The sequence below is a fragment of the Mesoplodon mirus genome, assembly GCF_964341445.2.
Source record: "Mesoplodon mirus genome assembly, chromosome: 8".
NCBI classification, from domain to species: Eukaryota; Metazoa; Chordata; class Mammalia; order Artiodactyla; family Ziphiidae; genus Mesoplodon; species Mesoplodon mirus.
In genome coordinates, this window is record NC_138984.1 from 20,515,034 (window position 1) to 20,528,806 (window position 13,773).

Consider the following 13,773-nt stretch of genomic DNA (forward strand, 5'->3'; position numbering starts at 1 on the left):
GAAAACCAAGTGATGAAGTGCAAGTTAGTTGGTGGAAATTTATTGAAGGATTATCCTTTACCATTTTTCTCATTCAAAAGCCAAGAGTTTCAGCCCAGATGTATAACAGACCTCCACTCTGCAGTTTACCAGAGCCAGTCTGACCCATTCTTTTCTGTTCTGAGACACAGAGCCAGGAACCGCCGTCACTGCCAACGCCAGGTCCCCGGAGAAAGAGAAACTGGCCCTGATAAGCAGGAGGAATCTTCTTCCCAAAGCCAGTTCCCAACATCTCCATTTCCCTTGGGCCAAATGCTCATTTGATTAACCAGGATCTTTGGCCACCAAGAGCAGAAAAGAGAATCCATCTTGTCACTCTAACATGGGGTGAGGCTGTTCTCAAACCATCCCATCTCTGAGACTCTTTCCTTGGCAAACAAGATGGCTTTGCTGCAGTCCCACAGTGTTTCTCTCTTTAATCCAAAGAATGAAACAGGAAAACAAAAACAAAACAAAAAAAATGGTTCCTTCCACCATATAAATCGGAGCCTCTTTCATCCATTGAATAACATGGTTTCTTTCTTCTTCCCTTCACCATGGGGACAGGGTGGAGCCCACATTCCCTCAAGGAACCCAAGGTCAAGACATTCATGGTGAACAAACTGCATCCTCTAGAATGCATTTCCAATTAAGACACACAAAGCGTCTCCTACTGTCTCTTAAAGTATGGTTCTATATTTATCGCTGCCAGCACACCCCTCCCTCCTTTCCCAGATCCCCCTCCCCCCACCACGATCCCCACTCTCCCTTTAATCATGTGCAGAAGTGTTTCCATTCTTCTTTTTTCCATCTTCAGAACCAATTTTGTTAGAAGAAGAATGTAATTGTTGCTAACATTTTGATTTCCCTGTTCAGTGAGATTTACATGACACTGAGGTTTTGTGATATAATTCCTCATTTGCTTCCAAGTTTTCTGTCGGGCATTTAATCTGTACAGAATTTCATTAGCGTCTGATTTACTGTGGCCTCCACATAAGTAAAGGCTTTTCAAGTGTCAACGTTTTTTTCTTTTTCCCTTCCTCTTATCTCTCTTTGTCATCCTTTTACACACACACACACACATACACACATATGCACTCCTTCTTTCTCTTCTCTCATCTTTCTCTCTCCCTATCTCTTTTCTCTCCATCTCTCTCTCTCTCCCTGTATGTCATCCACCTACACGCACACACACTCATGCATGCGTGTGCAGGCACACATGCATTCTTTCCCTCTCTCTCTTCTCTTTCCTTCTGTGTCCTCTTTTCTACTTCTTCTCCACCGTCTCTCTCTCTCTCTCTGTCTTGTATTCTCTCCATCTATCCCCGCTTGCCCCCATTTTCAGGTTTCAGTGTTCACATCTGATGACTGACATGTTGGCTTTGTCCTCATTCCAATTCATTCCTCTATGTTGGAGCCCGATTCCCCTTCCCTTGAAGATGGGCCAGGCATTGTGACTACAGTGACAATGAATATGGCATATGTTATGCTGTGTGACTTCTAGGCCTGGGCTATATAAAGTGATTTGCTTTGTGCCTGGGTCTCTCTCACCCTAGGAACCCAGACTCCATGCTCTGAGTAAGCCACAGGAGGAGGATACATGTAGGGTTCTAGCCACAACCCTATCTGATGTCCCAGCTGATGGTCAGCCTCAACAGTTAGTCCAGTGAGTGAACAAGTCTTCAGATAATTCCAACCTTCCAGCTGCCCCACCTGATGTGCAGTGGAGCAGAGATGAGCTGTCCTCACTGAGACCTGTCCACATTTCAGATTCAGAGCAAAATAAGTGTTATTGTTATTATAAGCCACTAAGTTTTGGAGTGGTGTGTTACACATCAGTAGCTGGAACACCTATCCCCTTCACTTCATCCTTCTCAACAGGTAAAATACCTTCATATTTTCTGAAATCCCTGATTCTGTCCTAAGACCCTCCTTCCTGAGTGTTCCAGTGCTAAACTGGCTCGCTTAGGTGAATTGATCTTATGGAACACATCCTCATTGGAAGGGAATTTGCCTGTTCCCACCAGTAATTAGCTTTGCATTACAATGGTAGCCTTGGGAATCAGTTTCTTTAAATGTAAAATGAGGACATTGAGCTAAATAATCCCTAAGGCTTCTTTCAGTTTAGTTTGTCTCTCCTTTCCCATGGATCTGCTCTGGCATCAAGGGTGAGCCTGCTTTATAGATGTTTAACTGTGAATGACTGATGATGGCTAAGCATCATGTAACCTCCTTTTGTAAGACTCACTGACCATTTAACAGCTACCTACAGTGCCTTTCTCCAATGGAATTGGGGGGGTGGCTTAGACACTGCAGTGGGCTCAGAGGATGGCTGCTCTGTACTGGATGTAGGGCTTTAGTCTTGATCTAACTACTTCTAGATACTTGGGCATTGGCTTAGTCACTGGTTTTCCTCTTCCTTAGATATAGCCTAAGATAAGTGAATCAAAGTGTTCCCTGTCTAGCCATGGAAGCACAATGCTCCTGACTACTTCTGGGCCAGAAATGACCTATGAGGGCCTGGAGGAGACAGCGTAGATCCCTACGCTGTACCTACATTTGGAGACAGCGTAGATCCCTAAAATACCCCAGAGTTCTGGACCTCTTTCTGGTCCCATTCAAAATGGGGGCCTAAGTAGTGTTTCTCCCTTCCTGTAGAAGCAGGATGGAACTTGTAATCAGGTGAGGAAACCCCATGAGCAGTATTTATGTCCAAAGAGCAATCGCTCCTTAGTTTCTCCTGAGAAAAAATGAACTGGCTCAAAGAGATGGGGAGAAGGCCAAAGTATGTTGTGAAACCAAAAGCAAAAGGAGAATGAAAAAGAGGCTGGAAAAATAATAAAAAAGATTGGAACTCATAAAAGGCCAAACCAACAGTGGTAATTCTGAAAAGTGTAGGATTTGATTACACTGCCTCATAAAGGGTTTAGTCCCTAACCACACCCTCTCCCCTTTATCGATTGTCCAGGCAGAGGGTCATGGGTGCTGACCAGGCACTTCTAGTCCTGCCTTGAATCTAAGGTCTTTCCCTCACAGTAATGATGCTGACGGCTATGATTGGTCTGAATTTACTAGCCCTCAAATGCCAGAGTTTTAGGCTGAGCCTAGAGACTTCCCTTAGTGAGCAGCTGATCTCATGTTCTTATCACAGACACTCCTGCCAAATCCAGGCATACCTTGCCTCCTCTGTGGGGCCTTTTTTGATGTTTCAACCTGTGAAGGTGTCTGAAGTCCTCAAGTTCTTACAAGACTCCTTAGTTCTCTCAATGCTTGTTACCCATTGGGCATTTTTAAATGATCTCAATATTAATATAAATAATAAATAAAGAATAAATAAATAATAGGAAGAATAAATTCATGTCTATGGTTTACAAAAGGATATAAAAGGATAAAGGTGTGTGAGTGTGTGTGTGTGTGTGTGTGTGTGTGAATCCTTTCAGGGATATTCTGTGACAATATACATATGTACACAGAGAGAGGGAATATGTCTGGAAGTGAGGTTGAGAGAAGTGAATGAGTATGAGTCCTCTTATACACAAATGGTAGCATACTATAGTTACCATTTTGCACTTAGTCTATTTTTTATTTAACCATTTATTTTGGAGATCATTTGTTCTTAGTACACTTATAGCTATCTCAGTCTTACAATGGTTGGTTGCATTTTTCTTACTGCAAGGAAATATCATTATTTATGATATTAGTCTCCATTGCTGGGCTTTTGGGCTCCAGTGACACTAAATTATAAAGGCGAGTCTTGCTCTAGTCCTAGTCTATGAATTTGTTGGAGGTCAGGCCCATGGTATATTTTTCCTTTATTTGGCTTCCAAGCCTGCAACAAAGGTCAGTAGGCATTATAAGACCACTAGTGTGGGCTCATCACTGAGTATCACTGGTAGTGGCTAAAGAGCTGAACTGTGTTTGCAAATATATATCTGATAAGGGGTTAATAGCCAAAGTGTATAAAGGACTCATGCAACTCAATAGAAAAAACAAACAACCAGTTAGAAAATGGACAGAGGACCTGAATAGACATTTTCCCAAAGACAAAGAAATGGCCATGAAAAGTACTCACTAATCATCAGCAAAATGCAAATCAAAACCACAATGAGATATCACCTCATACCTGTCAGAATGGCTGTTACAAAAAAGACAACAAATAACAAGTGTTGACAAGGGAGTGGAGAAAAGGGAACCCTCCTACACTGTTGGTGGGAATGTAAATTGGTGCAGCCACTATGGAAAACAGTATGGAGGTTCCTCAAGAAATTAAAAATAGAACTACCATATGATCCAGTAATTCCATTTCTGGGTATTTATCTGAAGAAAATGAAATCACTGTTTCAAAAAAATGTCTATACCCCTATGTTTGTTACAGCATTATTTACAATAACCATGGAAACAATCTAAGTGTCCATCAATGGTTGAATGGATAATGAAAATTATATATATATACAAAATGGAATACTCTTCAGTCATAAAAAGAAGGAAATCCTGCCATTTGTGACAACATGGGTGGACCTTGAGGACATCGTGCTAAGTGAAATAAGTCAGAGAGAAGCAAATACCATATGATCTCACTTACATGTGGAACCTAAAAAGAACCCCCCAAACAAACAAACAAAACCTACTCTTAGATATAAGATTCGTGATTGCCAGAGGCAGGGGGTTGGGATGGGGAAGATGAGTGAAGATGGTCAGAGGGTTAAAAAACCCTGCTCTATCCCTGATGCTGGTTAACCAAAAATCACAATTTGCTTCATGTGCAAAATTTACAACACACACTAGGGTTCTTCTACATAAGTTGTTGAAATGGAATTTTAATGGAATTAAAACCTTTGCTAAAAGTAAAATTCCTAATCTCCAGAGAGGAAAGGAATGGCTACCCAACCTTCTGGTACTCAATGTGCAAGTGAAAACAAGTGCTTTGGATGCATTAGGAAAGAAAGGACATAGCAAACACATATGTTTTTACCTCTCTCTGTCTCAGCTCATGGAAATGTTTGCATGTTGAGTCTGAGTAAGTGGCTTGGGGATTTAGGTGAGTTTCTTTGTGTGGTTAGGAGACTTGAGGTGGAGGATAGTAAAATAATTGAAGTGTAATGTTGTTGGGCAACAACTTTCCAAGAGCGTTTAGAACACTGCAGTGCACACTCCTCAAGACCAATCCTCTGGGTCTGAGGGCAGCCTACCTCAGCCCCCGTAACACCCACTTCCTGTCTCCTATGGTTTCAATCTTTGGGACCTGTGTCAATTATTACCTCTCCATGAGGATGTTCTCAGTGGGGAATAAATCATGCAGAGAAATGTGAAAAATGAAAAGTAAAACGAATTTTCCCCACACCAGTCCTACTCCTCAGAGGTAAACATTTAGAGTGTTTTCTATTTTTAGAGCTTCTGCTGGTTATCTCCATAAATGTAAATTACATGCTTTTACCTCTATTTTTTTGATTTTTTAGCCTTAAATAGCATCTTCTGATACTGTCATAGATGAGAAATTTAGTTTATTTCTAGTAACGCCTCCATTAGGTATATTTATTACTTTAAACAATTTATGAAAACCTCTATTTCTTCATTGAAAAAATTAGGATGTATTTTCATTTCCCCCAAATGTACAAGGAATTCAGCACGTAGTCACTTCCTTCCACCTTTCTCTGACCACCCTCCCTACCTTCCAGCATTTGTCAAGTACACTATCCTTCAAAATTTGCAGATTTTTAGCATTTACATGCCATTTTGTAGTCATACGACTTAAAAAAACTTTTTTCAATGGTTATATGAATATTGAAAACCAATAAATCAGATTTTCAAAACATTATTTCCTCTAGACTTGATAATGTATTTGGACCTACAGAGAAAGAACAGAAGTTGTCTGTCGCCACTTAAAAGAAAATGGTTCAAGGTTCAAGATCCAATAGATAGAGTTTTTAGATTGCACTCATTATTTAAACTTATGCCACAGGTGAGGATACAAAGGGAGGAACACAAGTAAAGAATCCTGTAAGATTCTAAGACAGGTAACTGGGATTGAAGGAATATATAGAATAGAAAATGACCACCTGTGTTTGCTCTTCAAGGGACTCTGGAAAAAAGAAATGAAGAAAAAGAGAGAAGAGAAGGGAGATGCTGAGCAGGAGATGGGATGGTAGGTGGGGCAAGGATTTAGGCATCCCAAGTATCTAGATATAATAAAGTTTGAAGGCAGCAAAACATCTCCCCTGTCTTTTGCAGGGGCTCACCTGAAAAGCACCAACCCGGGGGTGGCCACAACAAAATCAAACTGTTGATGCCCCTATATTTGGGAGAGAGAAAGCCTGGATTTTGTTCTCTCAAGATGCCCTGGATTCCTCTGTAACATGAGCAGGATGTGAACCTTCAGGCTTGCAAGTGGGAATGAGAAATTGGCTAAGAGGCTTAAAAGGAGCTTACTGAGGGAATGGAAGTGGATTTATGCAACAGGGCTAAAGAGACTTGTAGCTATGCAATGCGTCACCTGAGTCAAAACCAGAGGAAGATCCAGCTAGACCTCAGCAATATCCATAGAGACAGCAGGAGCCCAGGTAGGGCCAGGCCAACCAGGGAGGGATTGTGAGCTGAAAGATTAAACCATGAGCTCTACCAGCTAATGCCCTGAATAGCTAAAGTCAGCAGATCTCCCAGGATAGAACAATCTTCCTAAAAGGTCCTTTTCTATAGCAATGGTCAACAAGGATTCAGGGGACACCATGTGGATTCAAGAACCTCTTCTCTTCCCACTGATTTTTGGACATAATAAGCCATGCTCATATGCATAAAAACCATACTGGGAAAGGAAAGGACAGGAGAGTAACAAAGTCAAAGTCTGAGATGGACCTAGGGATTATCATGCTAAGTGAAGTAAGTCAGACAGAGAAAGACAAATATTATAAGATATCACTTATATGTGAAATCTAAATTATAGTACAAATGAGCTTATTTATAAAACAGGAACAGTCTTGCAGATGTAGACAACAAACTTATGGTTACCAAAAAGGAAGGGGGATGGAGGGATAAATTGAGAGTATGGGATTAACAGATACACACTACTATATATAAAATAGATAAATAACAAGGATTTATTGTATAGCACTGGGAACTATATTCAATATCTTATAATAAACTATAATGGAAAATAATAGAAAAAAGAATACAGATATATACATATACCTGTATAACTGAATCACTGTGCTGTGCACCTGAAAATAACACAGTATTGTAAATCAACTACACTTCAATGAAAAAAAGTCAAAGTTTGAGAACCTGAGCATTTTACTTAAAAGCATTGTTTAAATTATTGCATTTGACCGAAATGACCCAATTGGATTACATTTACATTTTTCTTTTCTCAACACACGTGGGCATCTGGGGACAATCATATCAGTTATAGAAACATGAAGAAGCCACACTTTCTCTGCATATCTGGGTATAGTATGAGCCTCTGACCCCAAGAGGTCAGAGTTGTTATTAGATGTTGATTTTGTAACCACCCAGAGTAGAAATAACTGGCAAACATCCTCTGGCCTAAGAAGGCCTGTACAGTCCTATAACGAATTTGGGATTATTCACAGTCATGGGGAACAGGGAGAGGCTGAATCACTGAAGCTTCTAACAATAATTCAAAAATCTCATTTTTGCTGAGTGTTGATCATTGACCAAATTTTCCAGTTTCTCAGAGGTTGCCAGATGGACTGATTTAAACTGTATATCTTTATTGCCTCTATCAGAGGTGTAAAGAATCTGTGAAATAATTCAACATGATAGTAACTCCCTCTGGTCGCTGGAACTGGGAGTGGGGGTGGGAATTGAGAATGGAGGTTGAGGGCTGGCACTGGGTTGGATCTCTGAGTCACTCTAAGATGATACAGGGATTTCTCTCAAGGTACACATGACCTTCCTCAGAGCTCTTCAGTGATTTCCCAGTGCACCTAGGATAAAATCTAAGCTCCCCTCCAGGCTGCCTGCCTTCTGATCTCACTGTGTCATTGTCTTCTGCCTCACTCATCAAGCACCAGATGCTCTGTTTTATGTCAACGTCATTTTTCATTTATTTTTTTATTATTATTATTATTTTTTTTTGTGGTACGTGGGCCTCTCACTGTTGTGGCCTCTCCCGTTGCGGAGCACAGATTCCGGACGCACAGGCTCAGCGGCCATGGCTCACGGGCCCAGCCGCTCCGCGGCATGTGGGATCTTCCCGGACCACGGCACGAACCCGTGTCCCCTGCATCGGCAGGCGGACTCTCAACCACTGCGCCACCAGGGAAGCCCTCATTTTTAATTTTTTATACAATTCTTAGAAAACTCCAAACTCTTTTCGTTCCCTTAAAGTCGTTTATCTGTGTGTTTTCTTCTCAAAGTCCTCGTCACTTCTTTCTTTCCAACTATTTCTATCTTCGATATCTCAGTTTAAATGTCTTCTCTACAGAAAAGCCTTATGTGACCTTCTTGGCCTTCCATGAGCTCCCTTGACCTTCCGTGCCTTTGACCCCATTATTATCTTCCACAAAACTCTAGTTATTGCCTAATTAAGTACTGACCACAGGTTGTGATGACATTTGTTTATGGGTTTACTCCTTCCCCTGTCCCCTGCACAGGGATATAATCTCCCAAAAGACTATGTCTGTTCTGTTTGTCACTGTGTCTCCAGCTAGCACAGGGCTGGACATGTACTTTGCTTCCAGTAGACAATTGTTGAATGAATGAAGTGGGCAGACATTGTTTAATTCTCTGAGCTCAGTTCAGACACATGGTAACCAAAGAGAGGAGGAGGGACAAGTCATCCCAGGTAGTCTGTCAACAAGGGAACACCCTTCAAGGAGACTGCCTTGGTTATCCCCAGGGAGATGGATTAAGTGTGGAGGACATGATAGCTTCTCAATGGTAGAGGGAGGGCTAAAGTTGAGGAGAGAGAGAAAAGACAAATGAAGTCTACTCAAAGCAAAGCAGATGTTTAACCTCATATCCACTTTGTTTCCATGAGGAAAAGGGGGAGTGGGAGTGCTGGGAGGAGATGATGCTTATTTACCTGGATTTCACTTCCTCCTGGGTTGCCCAGTCACTGGAGACCTGGGACCCCTGGCTCCCTCCTCCCTTGATCCCTTTCTGCCTCATAAAATGAGTCATGACCAAAGTGTTTGTGCAAAGCACAAGTGAGTGGCAGAAGGGAAGAGGCTGGAGAATAACTCAGGAGCTGGCTTCTGGAAGGCTCTGAAACCATTCTGACCTCCAGGGGGCAAGTGTGGCTGTCTTCCAGGCCCCAGAGGGAAGCATTATGCTTGAATGCTGGATTCTGGGCCCCTGAGAACCTGTGGGGTTCTGGGAGAATCAGGACAACTTCTATAAATGGTAAAGTTCCTGGGACATTGGGAGCATGAAGAGCAAGAGATCTCCCCTTACCCTGAATGGATAGAAACTTCACCTGAGGCAGGAAAGGGTCAAGGTAACTGGCCTTTGGCAGGATGATTGATTATTGACAGGGAGGGATATTATGGGGTGTAACACTTGAGTGACACACAAATATACTCTGACACAGCTGCTCATATTCAACCAACAAGGACCTACTGTATAGCACAGGGGACTTTGCTCAATATTATGTAACAACCTAAATGGGAAAAGAATTTGAAAAAGAATGGATACATGTATATTTATAACTGAATCACTTTGCTGTACACCTGAAACTAACACAGCATTGTTAATCAACTATACCCCAATATTAAAAAAAACACTCAAGAAATATTAACTAGGCACCTACTATGTGCCAGGCCATGATCTTATTATTGAGACTCAGCAGTGAGCAATGAGCAAAATCTGGCCCTTATCATTCTTTTGTTCAGGCGGGCTAATGATTTATGAATGTTCATGGAATTTATATTCTGTGTCCTCATATTTTAGGGGTACTCTAATGCTGAGAGTAAGCTATCCTATGTGGAGCTCTCTAAAAAATTGTGATATTGGTGGCATTCAATAGTTGGAGTGACAGAGGCAGTGGTGGTTAAGATCTCCAAAGAGAGAAAAGCAGGAGAAATGGCCATTGAAGCCCATCATGGCATGGCAGTCATGACAAGTCATGACAGACGGGCACTGAAGAGCTTTTCATAACCAGGATGAAACTGGTCCTTGGAGCACAGAGAAGCCCTCGGCAGGAAGGGAGCAGCTGGGTTTGCTTATTTGGTGTCCCTGCATACAGTGAGGAGAATTCTCCCTGCTCCTTACTCTTGCTTCCAGACCAGTTGCAATTTTGCCACCCCCTGAGAGGTACCAACATTCAGTTCTGCCAGCCTGCTTTCCTTCTCAGCTTTACATCTGCCAGCTGGGTACCCAACATTCAGGGCAGGCTGTTACTGGTGCCCTTGCTCCTTTGTTCTCACCACTTCCCACTTCTTCTTTCTTATTGTTGTAGATGTGATTTGTTGGGTAAGGCAGAAAGAGTGTGTGCTGGGACCAGTCAGGAGGTGGGGTCTCCAGGGGGTGCTGAGAAAGGATCAAGGCCCAGAAGAGTAATCATTAGTGCCCTGTCCCTCTCACTGCACTTCAGCAACCCCTTCTCAAACCACCCTCTGAGTGTTCTTATCTCCCAGAACTCTTCCTCTGATATTGAAACCACTTACTCCCCTTATTGTCCACAACTTGTTTTCCTTTGCTCTTGCTCTACTACTTGAATGCAGTCTTGGATGGCATCACATATCTTTGTTCTCTCAAGTACACTAGTCGATAACCCATCCCCTCTGGCCCAACTTTACTTCTTTCCTACTCAGCATAGATCCTGTGTTAGAACAATTCAGCTCATTGTTATAAGAGAAAAAATAAACCCCTTTTAACTTAAGCTATTGTTTTTACATTATCTGTTACTTGCAGCCAAATACTTTCCTAACCAATGTATCTGATCTCCCTGCTCCTTTTGGTTTTTGATGTTGCTATGCTGTAGCTGCTAAGAGTTCCCATGTATCTCCTCTAATAATATACCTTCTATATTTTATGAGACTGCCAGAGCTGGAAGAGCCCATAGAAATCAACTTCCAGTCTCCTAGCTTTACATATGGTAAACTAAAATGCACAGGGGGAAAGAAATATGGAGAGTTGGTAGGACAGCCAGCCCTGGAGCTCTGAAATCTTAGAAATGAGTTGTGTTCAGTGTCAGCCATCTTTCTATCTCCTTTATTTAAAATAATAACAATGGTTGAGGGTGTGAAGAGAATCCCTGCTCCCTTCCTTGTGGCCACAATGGCTACTTTGTGGACACACACTGAGTGTAGCCATGTGCCTTGAGGCTCTGACCATCTTGTGGAAAAACAGACTTTGAAAGCACGGGCAGTGATCACCACGTTTGAGAGGGGGAGGCCCCAGGCATTTGCTCACTGTGTTTTTCTCTCCGCTCCTCTAAACTGCTTTCCTGGAGACAGATTCAGCTGGTGCTCAGGGTCTTGGAATTCAGTCCCCCAGAGCAGCATTCAAGCGCGAGCTCAGTGACCACACTCTTACAGGCCCCATGAGCCCAAGCTAATTAACTAGGAGAGTTGCACACACAGGAAACATGCTGCTCACCGGCTGTCCTGTTCTTTTCGTCTCTCTCTCAATCTTGACTACTGTTAAGTCCCATTTAACAGTCTTACTTTTCTCTCCTCCATTTCCATCTGTATGTGTGACATCTTAGACAAAGCCTTCCCTCTTTGGACACTGAACACTTAGCAGTGACTATAGTCTTATTAATTTGCTTTTTATAAACCCCAGCCTCAGGTTAAGGCTTTGAGGAGCCTGCTTCTTCTTCCAGGAAGCCTCTCCTTATGTCCTTTGGCTGTTCAGTTAGTGCTATTCCAGTCTCTGCACAAACAACACCTACTTGGGCAGGGCTTTGCCCATCCCCCCAACCCCCATGCTGCCCGCCACTCCTAGCAAGGCCACTTCTTTACCTGCTCAGTCTAGATGTTTTATTTCCTTCATAGTAATTGGCACCAGTGGAAATGATCTTATTTTTGTATGTTTACTTGTTTAGTTTCCAATTTTCTTGTTAGAATGCAAGCATCTCTTCAAGGGTAGATATATCCATCCTGGTGCTTCCCAGTACCCAAAACTGTGTCTGGCTTGACATAGACATCAAAAAGTTGCTTGTAAAACTAAAGCAAACTGGAGAAAATGGGATTTTGAAATGAGCCTGTTCCATACCATGTGTTGCCTGTGCTGTGGGTATAGGGCAGCCATCAAACACCAGGGACCAGTCCTCACACCAGCTCTTAGTCTTAGGTGCCCAGTACAATAAAGGATGTCACGCAGTGACTTTCCTCTAAACCCCTTCCTTCCCAGTGTTCTTTTTCACACACTTGAGTTATCAGATGTAACTCACAGATGTTAAAGCAAGGCTTTTTATATCCATTCCCACCCAAAGAGTGGTTTTTTTTTGGTTCCTTTTCTAGGATTGGGGAGATCTCTTTTAAAATCTTGATTAAAGGTACATGCTCTCACTTGCTGGCGGCTAATCCCACCTCCGCCTGATTGAGCTCTTTTGAGAAAGCATTTCTCCTTCTCCCCTTGATCTGCCTGCACTGGAAACCCTCAGGCAGAGTCCCCATGATTCTCCTTGAGAAACCATAACTTCTTGCATGCCTCCACAGATGTTTGGGTGGATCTCCAACTTGGCTGCACATGTCCCCTTGTATTAAACCCAATCTCTTCAGTGTGAGCTCTAAGAGCTACCTCTCTCCACACCCTTACTTCCCCAGCCCAATTTCACCATGTACCTACCTCCCACCATTTGCAACTCTCCTAAAATGCTTCCTGGTCCTTGTCTGCATGCCTCAGCCTCCATGCATTCCATTCACTGCCCATGATAACAACCTGCAGAGAACTATCTTGGCTTCTCCTTATTATGACTTTCCCCGTCATCCACAAATCCACATTCAAAAATTCTTCCTGTGGGAGAGCTTTCTTGATTCTCTCTCTCTGACTTTCCCTGCTTGACTAATTCCAGCAACCTCTCCAAAGTATCTGTCTGTCTGCACAGAGCTACCTCAACAGGGTACCAATGTGCCCAGATGTGGGTGGGGACCAGATTTTGGGTCCCTACTTAACCTTCTTATTTGATGAAATTTTCTTCTAGGTAAGAGATTTGATTTTCTGAGTCTGGAATGGCAAGATGTCTTTTTTTTTTTTTTTTTTTTTTTTTTTTTAACTAATCCCCTTTCTCTTTAGTGGACATCAGAGTGGAATATAAATAGGAAGACCGTAAATGAGTAATCATCATAATCCCAGGCTTTATTCCTCATCATCATTCTTGCCACTGCTGATCCGCTCATCCTCTCCATAGTCCTGTGGCTGACAAGCTGCGACTCAGAGAAATGACCTTGAGTAAGACAGTAACTCTTCTTCTTAAGGCAACCCAGCACAGCTTGGCGGGAGGGGACAGAAAAGGGAAAGAACCTCTGTCCTCAGGGGTCTTACAGTTTATGATAAGAGGAATCAGCAAACAGACAAAGGAAAACACATAAGGGGGCTGTAGGGAATGGCTTGAAACCCGGAATCTTGGCTCTTGGATCTTTGTTTCACCAACCATTGACTCTCCTGGCAACTATCTAGGAATATTTCAGCGTCACTTGGGTAGAGCCCGAGAATGAATCAAACGTCTCTTTTCATAGACCCACCGGGCTGGGCCGAGAGCTGTGAAGGTCATTCTGTCCATTCCCTTGCCCCTAGGCCAGACCACATCAATTCAGCCAGCCTAGTCAGGGGCATCTCCTGTTTCCAAACCTC